At 36.8% G+C, this 10,323-nt stretch overlaps 1 protein-coding gene across 3 annotated transcripts in view; it reads right to left on the reverse strand.

The window, feature by feature from the left end:
• RNF180 (ring finger protein 180) overlaps positions 1-10,043 on the reverse strand; it is a 59,712-nt gene extending 49,669 nt beyond the window's left edge. For 2 of the 3 annotated variants that reach the window (XM_058169609.1, XM_058169607.1), the window contains exon 1: positions 9,848-10,043. The gene's annotated coding sequence lies outside the window, so the exon portion shown is untranslated. The other variant, XM_058169608.1, reaches the window with a different exon arrangement.
• Positions 10,044-10,323: the final 280 nt, after the last annotated feature.

Below are 10,323 nucleotides of genomic sequence, written 5' to 3' on the forward strand. Positions count from 1 at the left end.
TGTCAAGTTTTTGACCAAGCCCAAGGCTGATTAGTTTCAGCAAGTACTGACCAAGCCCAAGGTTTCACATTCAGTTTTTCATATCACAGTACAAAACACAGTTTTACCATTAGATCCCAAACATTATAAGCATGTTTTTTATGGAGCAGTGTTGTCCATGGGATTGCAATGAGTCGGACACAACTTTGCAGCTAACAACAAAAATGGAATATTAATCTTTATTTACATAAATGAATTTTATGAAACAATTTGAAAACAGGATAAAATTGTATGTTTTAAAGAGTATAATTACAGATGTCAAACCACATTAAAGTTCATCCTATTATTTTAATCTCATTTAACTGGTTTATAGATCATGTCAGTTTCTACACTGCAAAAGTACTGTAATAATGAGAAATATGTATAATTAGCATCTGTTTATGGAACTATCATTTTATTTTTTGAAATGAAATGATAGCTTTGTTGGCAATCTTAAAAATCCCTATTTTAACAGTAGCTTTTTCATTTGGCATACCAATGGGAAAATGTGTTCAGATTCTAGAGTAATAAAAATTATTCTAAATTACATACCGTTATTTTTAATTAAGAGACAGTGAAATATGTTCTTTTAGTAAGTTTACTATATTTGTCAAAATAATCACATTTAAAACATCTAAGATATATTTTCTGGCTCCAAAAATGTTACATAAAATGAAGAAATTAAATACTCAGTTTACTTAAACTGTGATCTGATTGTGGAAGAAGAGGTGTTTAGCATTTATGCAAGTCATTTCTCCATTAACTCCTCTGATACTCAGGGTTTTATAATCAGAATTGTAAATGGAAATTGAGGTATCTTACAGCAAGGAGGCAGAACAATAATTAAGCTGTACTGTGTGACTACTTTAGTCTCAAAGTAAATTCATTTTTAAAAAAAGGTGACATAAGTTGACAGCTCCCCAGTATGAACTAGAAAATTCAATCAGAAGCTACTGTTTCTAACATACAAATGTTACAATGTAAAGAAACTAGTAGAAATAAATAGTGATAAGAAAGCTTCTAAAATAACTTCTTTGGTTGATGCAAAAGTTTTTATAAGATTTTGAAATGTGTTTGACTTCTTTTGGGTTTTCCCAAAGATTTATATTTTGGACTGAGATGGCATCCTTTAATCATGAATGATCAATGTGTGTTCTTCGTTATATCAAGGTTGACACTGATGTCAAGAATGCCCTTTTTATTCCTTTTTAGTTAATTCAGAACCTCTTCCATGGATATTTGGAGTGCAATTGAACAACTTATTAAAGATCAGGAAGCCCAACAGGATTTAGCCAAGAACATTTTCTTGAGCAATCATGCATTCCTTTATAAACCAGCGAGATACTTTTATAGCTGTTTCTAAATTTCAGAGGGCAGCAAATCTAGCACCTTTTAATCCTCTCCCCATAGCAGTTCTGGAGGACCAATGTAAACAAGTCCGATAGAAGCCGCTATTTGGTCTTTATGGACAGGGGGCCATTGAAGTCACAGCTCATATTCTGCTATATTATTCCCCTATAAAGACTCATGGATTCATTTTATAACTCCTTACCTGACAAAATAGTTGGGAAATATTGATCTCTTTTATGTAGAGCTATTACTATCAGATCAGTATGATACAGGTAGTCCTCAACTTACAACGGTTCATTCAAAGTTACAATGGCACTGAAAAAGTGACTCATTACTGTTTTTCATGCTTACTACCATTGCAGCATTCTTAAGGTCACATGATCAAAATTCAAATGCTTGGCAACTGGTTCATACTTATGATGATTGCAGCGTTCTGAAGTCATGTAATCAGCTTTTGTGACCTTCTGAGAAGCAAAGTCAATGACGAAGCAGATTCACTTAACTACCGTGCTACTAACTTAACAATTGCAATGAGTCACTTACCAACAGTGGCAAGATAGGTTGCAAAATAAGGCAAAACTCACTTAACAATTTTTTTCCCTGGTCTATGGCCGTAATAAAAGATTGATTGATTGGAAATCATTAATACATAAATTAGGTATCCTACCTGGTACTCCAAAAACTGGATGTGATAGAATAGAAAATGCAGAACGTTGTCTCCTATCCTATAATATGGTCTTCCATTCCTCTGCAAACCATTTTTTGTGCAGGTAGTCCTCTATTTACCACTTGTCATTTAAGGACCATTTAAAGTTACAACAGACTTTTAAAAAGCTATTTACGACCTGTCCTTGAAGTTAGGACTGCTGCCCCACTCCTGCAGTCATGTGATCACATTTTAGGCACTTGGCAATCTGTTTGCATTTATGACTGGTTGCCAAGTGCCCCACAATCATGTAATTACCATTTGCAATTTTGTCTGCTGGCTTTCCCAGAAAGTCAACGGAGAAACCAGCAGAAAAAATTTGCAAGCTATTGCTGCCTGCCAAAGGATTCCCCCTCATCTCTGTGCATTTCGGGTGGGGTGGGGTGGAACTGCTATGGGAAGAGGAGAAAGGAAACTTGGATCATGAAGACCCAAGCTGCTTTTCTCCAGCCCAGCACTAGATTTTTCTTCTGTGCATGGACAGGAGAGGAACTCCTGCAACAAGCTGGAGAAAGGAAGATCGGAATACAAAGATCCAAGCTTCTTTTCTCCAGCTCAACTCTGGATTTCCCTTTTGTACATGGAGTGAAGGCAAACATTTACAGTGTGCTGTAGAAGGCAGCTCGGATTTTTGTGATTCAAGCTTCTTTTCTCAAGCCCTTCCTGGAGTTCTCTTCTACACATGGATGGAAACTATCTACCCTCCTTTGGCAGGTAGCTCTTTCACTCCATGTGCTTCATAATGTTAAGCAGTCCCTTAACAACAACTGAAACAGTGGAGCATCTCATTTAATGATCAAAACAACTTACTTGTTCTGTTCCCCCTCCCCACTTCACAGAGCAAACGCAAAGACGCGTGTCTCCCACGCGTTTTATTTGCTACAGACCTGATTTTCTTCAGTTGAGGAAATACTTGGCAGTGACCATGCCAAGTTCTGCCAAGTTCTGAGTCCGTTATCTCGTGTCCAAGATCCGTTGCCAAAACTCACTGACAAAGTAACCCTCCAACAACCGAGCTGCAGTGCACCCTTGGTAGCTTTTTTGTCCGTCACAAGGGCCATATGGCAGCTCCACCACTTTTATACCCTGTGGGGTGTGGTCTCAGTGACTCAGCAATCTCTGAGCCTGCCATACCTTTTCCTCTGCTGCGCACGCTTATCTTTTCGTCGTTGCCTCGGATCAATCCAGGATTGATCGTCAGCAGCTGGGACTTGAGGCGTTGCCAGGGAGAAGGAGGGTGCGGGAGAGGGAGGCCTTGTCAGCTCCTCCTCCTGACCTGCAGCTGGAACTTGATCCTGGCAAGGGAGGCCTTGCTGGCTCCTCTCCTTCACTCTCCGAGTCACTCTTCCCCATGAGGACAGGCTTGGGGAGTGGAGTCACAACATTACTGTATGATCAAAACTTTTGAACTCACTTGTGGTTGTAAGTCGAGTAATGCCTATACCCTGTCAGATGCAGCCTGGGAAACTCCCCTGGAAAAAGTGTTGGACTAAGGAAACAAGGAATTATATTTACCCAAAACTATTTTTTGAATTCAGGGGAAAAGGGAAGAAGACTGAAATATTGGTAGTGAGTGTTGCTTTGGCTTAGTGTCATAATTATGGAGTTCAGAGAAGGAAGAAGATGGTAACTGGTGATCCAGGATGGATTTTAAATATAAATTTTAAAATCATTTCACATTTCTAAAAGTGTGTCTGTTCCAAAGTAGTCCAAGACAAGCCCAGTTAACATTTTTGAGTAGGTTGGAAAGACTTTTGAAGAATAGAGGTGAACTAGATTGCAACATGAGACATATCTACTGGGAACAGAGGGGTACTGTGTACAAGAGTTTAAGAAAAACAGTAAGTAATTACATATATTTTCAATTAGTTACTACATAGGAAACTACAAGCCTAGGTATCACCTGCAAATATAGTCAGAAATAATCCTATTCTTGTTGAGTATAAAAACATGCTCAGTATCTTATATAGTTATTAATATAATTCAGTCATGACAAGTTGAGAATAAATGAGAAAACCATCAAAAGGAAAATTGAAAATATTAAACAGGATCAAACTACAATGAATTGTTGACATAAATTATTAAGGAAAAGCTCAGACTGAAAAAGATAAAGAAATGGATAGCAAGTTAAATTTTACAGTTTATGGAATAATGTTGTAAAATGAAAACATAAAAAAGGAAAAATAAACAGAATGCACCAGAGGATTATGAAGAAAAATTGATCTATAAAATAAAAACATTGGATTGAATGTATACAAAATAAGCTGGTCTCCTAAATTGTGAATACAATTAAGGAAATAAACCTGGAATATTTAGAATTCATAATATAAAATGGGAACTATCAACTACTTAAATGAATTCTCTAATGAAAATTTAAGATAAATGCAGTGTTGGCAGATGCAAATCTTGGCTAAAAAATCTATGTAAATAATTAGGCAAAAATATAATGTCCTTGTTTTGGAAGGTAATATTGAAAGAAAAAATAACACTGGTATTGCCAACATGCAACAGAAAATGAAATAGCATTTAATTTAAAATTTAATATAGCAAAAATATTTGAACAATAATAGATGATACTTGAATGCTATTTAGGATAGATACTATTTAAAATATTTCTACAAGCATCAGCATGATTTGCTAGGAAACTGAGGGTTGTTGCCTTCAAACCCACTCCACCTACATAGTTCTTTGCTATGTGGATACAAGTGAATATCAGGAGAGATTTCTTTGATTTGCCTTTCAATACTAAGATGGGAATGAAAATATAAAAATTAATTTTTTTCTGCACTGAGTTACTAAGTACTACCATATAAAGTTCCTATGAATGAAATCAGCCAGCGCTTCCTAAAAATAACTAATTCCCTTTTGAATACCTTAATATTTTGCACCTGGCAAGCTAATACAACAGAAAGCAGCTGAACAACTAATTATTTCATTCTTATATTTCAATAATAATTACTGTGTTAACTTGAAAGAACTGGGATAACTAAATGCCAGTTTTTGAAATCAGAGCACAGAAACCAATGGCTAGTCAGTGTCTACTTTAAGATAAATATAAGAGGTCTGGATTAGCTTAAAGACAGTTTGGAAAACCAGATAGTAATCTACCAAACTTGAATCATGGTAATTAGAAAAGATAAAGATTCTCACAAATTACAATTATTCTATATAGTAATTGGGACAACCAAAAGTCAACAAAATTCAAATGATCTTCTGCATTCCTAGAGTGTTGTTCTCTGTAGTTGGTTGAAATTTTAATATAGCAGGCACAGAGTTGGAAGAAGAATTTGATAACACAACTAATTTTAAAATTAAATAATTTAACATTAATAATTGCCTTAAACTGAATCTATATATTATTAAAATGCTCATGTCTGTGAAATGGTGTATTATAGACCAAAACCTTTTAAACAAGGTATCTGAAATAGGCTAACATACAGAATGTGTACAAAATCTAGGACTCACAAATTCCACTGAATTGAAATTTGGCAAATGCTATGAAATAATTTATACATAAAATTATCATAAAACATATTATTATATAATACAAATTACAACAATTTCCTGTGATCAACTGCTGATCTTTGACTGTGCTATACAGTTCAACATAGACTACTTTCAAGACTGATACATCTCTGAATATCTCCCTGAATTTTTAAAACTGTTCAAGGACATTAGATGCTCTGCCATTGTTGAATACTTTGAGGAATCTGGTAAGGAAATATCTCTGAAATGATGATCCAAGGGGTTATGGGTTGTCTAGTTTACCCTAAAAATGGATTCAGATTCCATGCATCAATAAACGTTTAAATCACCTTGCCGTATTAGATGCTAAGTTTGTCAAAGCTATGCAAATCTTCAGATCTGGTGACCAAAATGATATCTTTGATTCACTCTGAGCCACCTGCTAAGGACCAATGATTGAATACAGATTTATTCAGAATTTATTTACATGGAAGGCCATTATCATAAACAACATCCTTTCGCCGCGAACTTAAAACTTATTTATTTCGTATGGCTGGACTAGCCTGATTTTTATTTTTATTGGATGGGTTTTTAAAATTTTGTGATTTTACGGGGGAGTACGTTTTTTAACATTTTGGGCATTTAAATTAGTTTTTTAAGGGATGTTTTTAATTATTGTGTGTATTTATATTTTATCTGCCTGTTCACCGCCCTGAGTCCTTCGGGAGAAGGGCGGTATACAAATTAAAATATTATTATTATTATTATTATTATTATTATTATTATTATTATTATTATTATTATTATTATTATTATTATTATTATTATTATCCTAGTCACCTGTTGACAAGCCTGACAAGAGGCTTCCTTCAGTTAAAAAAAAAATGATAAAATTGGTATATATCTCTAGTCTAAACAAATGCCTTCTCTCCAGAACATTTAGCCCATCCAAGACTTGCTTCCTCATTTCTCAAGGATGTATACAGGTGATCCTTGACTTATGACCATAATTGAACTGAACATTTCTGTTGCTAAGTGAGCTAGTAGTTAAGTGAGTTTTGCCCCATTTTTGACCTTTCTTGCCATAGTTGTTAAGTGATTCACTGCAACTGTTAACTTATAACACTTTAAGTAAATCTGGCTTCCATACTGATTTTGCTTGTCAGATCACAAAAGGTGATCACATAATCCTGGGACACTGCAACCATCATAAACTGAGTCCTTTGGGAGATAGGGCGGTATATAAGTTTGAATAATAAATAAATAAATAAATAATAATAAATAAATAAATAAATAAATAAATAAATAAATAAATAAATAAATAAATAAATAAATAAATAAATAATAAATATGAGTCAGTTGTCAAGTGTATGAATTTTGATTAAATGACAATGGGGATGCTGGAAAGGTTGTAAGTTTGAAAAACAGCCATAAGTCACTTTTTTCAGTGCTGTTGTAACTTTATGTGATCAATAAATGAATTGTTTTTAAGTTGTATTTCAAAATCACAAGGAGGAAACCACTATTCAAAAAGAAAAACACTGTTGCTCATCTGAACATTGACTGAAGGACCTGGATTGACTCTCTACATTTTGACTCATTAGTTCAATTCTGTCAGATATATATTTCTGACTGAAATAAAAGTAAAGTGACTTAAATAGCAACAGCAATAGATGTATATGCTGCTTCATAGTGCTTTACAGCACTTTCTAAATGGTTTACAGAGTCAGCATATTTTCCCCAACATCTGGATCTTCATTTTACCAACGGATGGAAGGCTGAGTCAACCTTGATTCGGTTAGGATCAAACTCCTGACAATGGGCAGAGTTAGCCTGCAATACTGCATTCTAACCACTGTGCTACCACAGCTCCTTAAATCAATACTGAATTCCATAATAAGAACTTCATAGTGATGAAGTTCATAGTGACCCCCAGGGGGAGGGCCTTCTCTGTGGCGGCACCAGCCCTGTGGAACGAGCTTCCTCCGGGATTACGACAACTCCCCAACCCTTCAGACGTGAACTGAAGACTTTATTATTTCAGCGCGCTGGACTAGCCTAAGAATAAAATGTTTTAACTAAATTTTAAGGGTTTTTAATGGGTTTTATCATTTTTAGTGATTTGGCCATGATAATATTTAGTTTTAATTGGGTTTTTAATACTTATTTATTATATTGTTTTTTAATATGCCTGTGAACCGCCCTGAGTCCTACGGGAGATGGTGCGGTATAAAAGTATGATTAATAAATAAATAAATAAATAAATAGTAAGTATAAAGCATGAAGATGGTAATGTTATGATATGGGAATTCTTTAGTGCCTCAGGACCTGGATGACTTGTTATCACTGAAGAAAGAATGCTCTGCTTTTTATCAGAGAATTCTATGGGAGACTCTTAGGCCATTTATCTATTAAGTGAAGCTGAAGTGCAAGTGGGTGATGTAGCAAAAGAATGATTCCAAACATACAACCAAGTCTACATGATGATGAAGATCAAATCCAGTGTTTTGAACGGCCAAGTCCGAGTTCACAGAAATATTGTCTCATAACGTGAAATAGTTTGTGCTAAAAGACATTTGAATGTTACTAAGGAAAAGCAGCTCTGAATTCCTGTATGCTGATATAAGAGACTGATCACCATTTATAGGAAATGTATGATTTCAGTTATCAGAAATAAATTTACTGAATCTAAGAGGATGATTCTTCTTTCACGCTATAATCACGTGTTGGATGATTTTATTTAAAAAATAAGCAAGCACCAATGTTTGATGCTATTTTTTATTTATATTCTCTTTCTGTACTAGTGGGACCTGCTTTGCTAATATTCAGTGCAAAAAAAGGCCAAAAAATTCTGAAACTCAAAAAAAAAGGCTTTCAAGTTTCTTTTATTATAACTGAGAGCAACAAAGAAGCATTCCTCTAATCTTTGCAACCTCAGTTTCCTGACCTGGCCTATCTCAAAAAGTGTAACAGTGTAAAATTAATCTGCTGAAGATGAATTCAATCCCATTTTCTCCCAGATACTTTGATTCAGCAGTGCAACCATAAGCAGAAATTCTTGGTTTGAGCTGCAGTAACTGTTAAAACACAATTTTCAACAAATTTACTAAATTAAATGGTAGAGTGGGCATTATCAAAAGGTAATTATTTCAGGATTACTTTTTATTTTAGTTACATCTTTTTTTAACCTGATGGAAATAGTTATATGTTTTAATTATTCTTTTATTTAATTATTTTTTTTAGATGTCTTCACTTGAAAATAACATAACAAATGGGTATATGCCTGTTGACAGTGGTGGGAACACTAGCTGTTTCAAAGACAGTTGTCTTACTTCCTTGTTAACTGTTGTGTCTTTAATCATGTAGTGGAGGACAACAGGCAGTGAGATATATTTCTGGATATAGCTCCATCTTTTGCCTATTTTTGGATTAGAGCAGGGATGCTTTCCCCCATTCATCCCAAACATAGGAACTCATCAAACCAGTTCCTTAATTTTATTTTATTTATTTATTTATTTGTCAATCACATATAAGGTAACAGGCAAAAGTATAAACATAATTTGGATACATGGAAAGAGTAAGTAAAAAAAAGGGAATATTAGGACAAGGTTACCACATTAACACAGGTCATTTCCACAAAGATGATTTACAGCATCACGCAGACACCCTTGAAATAATATAAACCTGCCCAACTTACTGTTGTTTTGGGACAGTGCTGATTAAACTTACACCAAACTATTAGTTACTTGATTAGTTAGCAGCCTCGCTTACAGCCAGGGATGGGGAAGATGCTGCAACCATTAAATAACTTTTAATTGCTACCTCACGGATTGACTTAAATGTCATTATTACTTTAAAAAACAAACAAACCAAATCCCTGGTTACTCGAAAGATTTCTCGTACAGTTTACAATAGAAATCTCTCTTCCCCCACACCACCCTCGCCCACACTGCAATAATACACCTAAGGAGAGGCGAGACATCTTGCAAAATTCAGAAGACACCCATTCAAAAATAAAGGGATTTATTTTTCAGGAGCCCATCCCCAACTGCCTTTCCGTGCTCTGCTATAACCAAGCGCCGTGAAAACGAGCGCTGCTCTTCCTCGCAACAACGGGAGGGAAACCGGGGCGCCCCAACTCCAAAGCGGCCCTTGCTCTCTCCGAAGAGAAGCAGCACCTCGCCCGACAGCATCTTACTTTCACGCTCCCGTCCTAAGACAGCCGCCGCCACGAGTAGGCCTCCCCCTCGATAGAACGGCGGGCCGAGCCACCGGTGCTGCCTGACGAAAGGCCCGCGGCCAATTTACCTGCTTCGGCCTCCCGCCGCCGCCGCCGCCGCCCGCGGTCCATGCCGGAGACGCTCCGAGGGTGCGCTGGCAGGTGGGCGGGCCGCGGCCGGGAAGGAAAAACGAGGAAGGCCGCCTCAGCCGTGTAGTCCGCCGGGTCCGGAGAGGGGTACAGTATTGGTAGCGCCGGCGGCAGCGGCAGCGGCAGCAGCAGCAGCAGCAGTGGGAAACGGGAAGAGACTGGAGACAAACGGCACGAAAAGCGCTCAGTTCCAGGCAAAAGCGAAAAGCTGGTTTGCCTTTGCCCACCTTTCCTTCGTCACCGCCCCTTCCCCAGTCGGTGCGAAGCGGGAGGGAACAGCTTTTCATTTATTGGGCTGCCGCGGGGGGGGGGGGAAGTGGGGGGGGTCACAGCAGAAGAGGATCAGCTAGAGGTTTGCCACATACACCATTTTGGGGGTGGGGGGACAAAGTCAATTTGCGCATTTTGAAGCCAA

Source organism: Ahaetulla prasina, chromosome 2 (genome assembly GCF_028640845.1).
Source record: "Ahaetulla prasina isolate Xishuangbanna chromosome 2, ASM2864084v1, whole genome shotgun sequence".
In the NCBI taxonomy this organism is placed as follows: domain Eukaryota; kingdom Metazoa; phylum Chordata; class Lepidosauria; order Squamata; family Colubridae; genus Ahaetulla; species Ahaetulla prasina.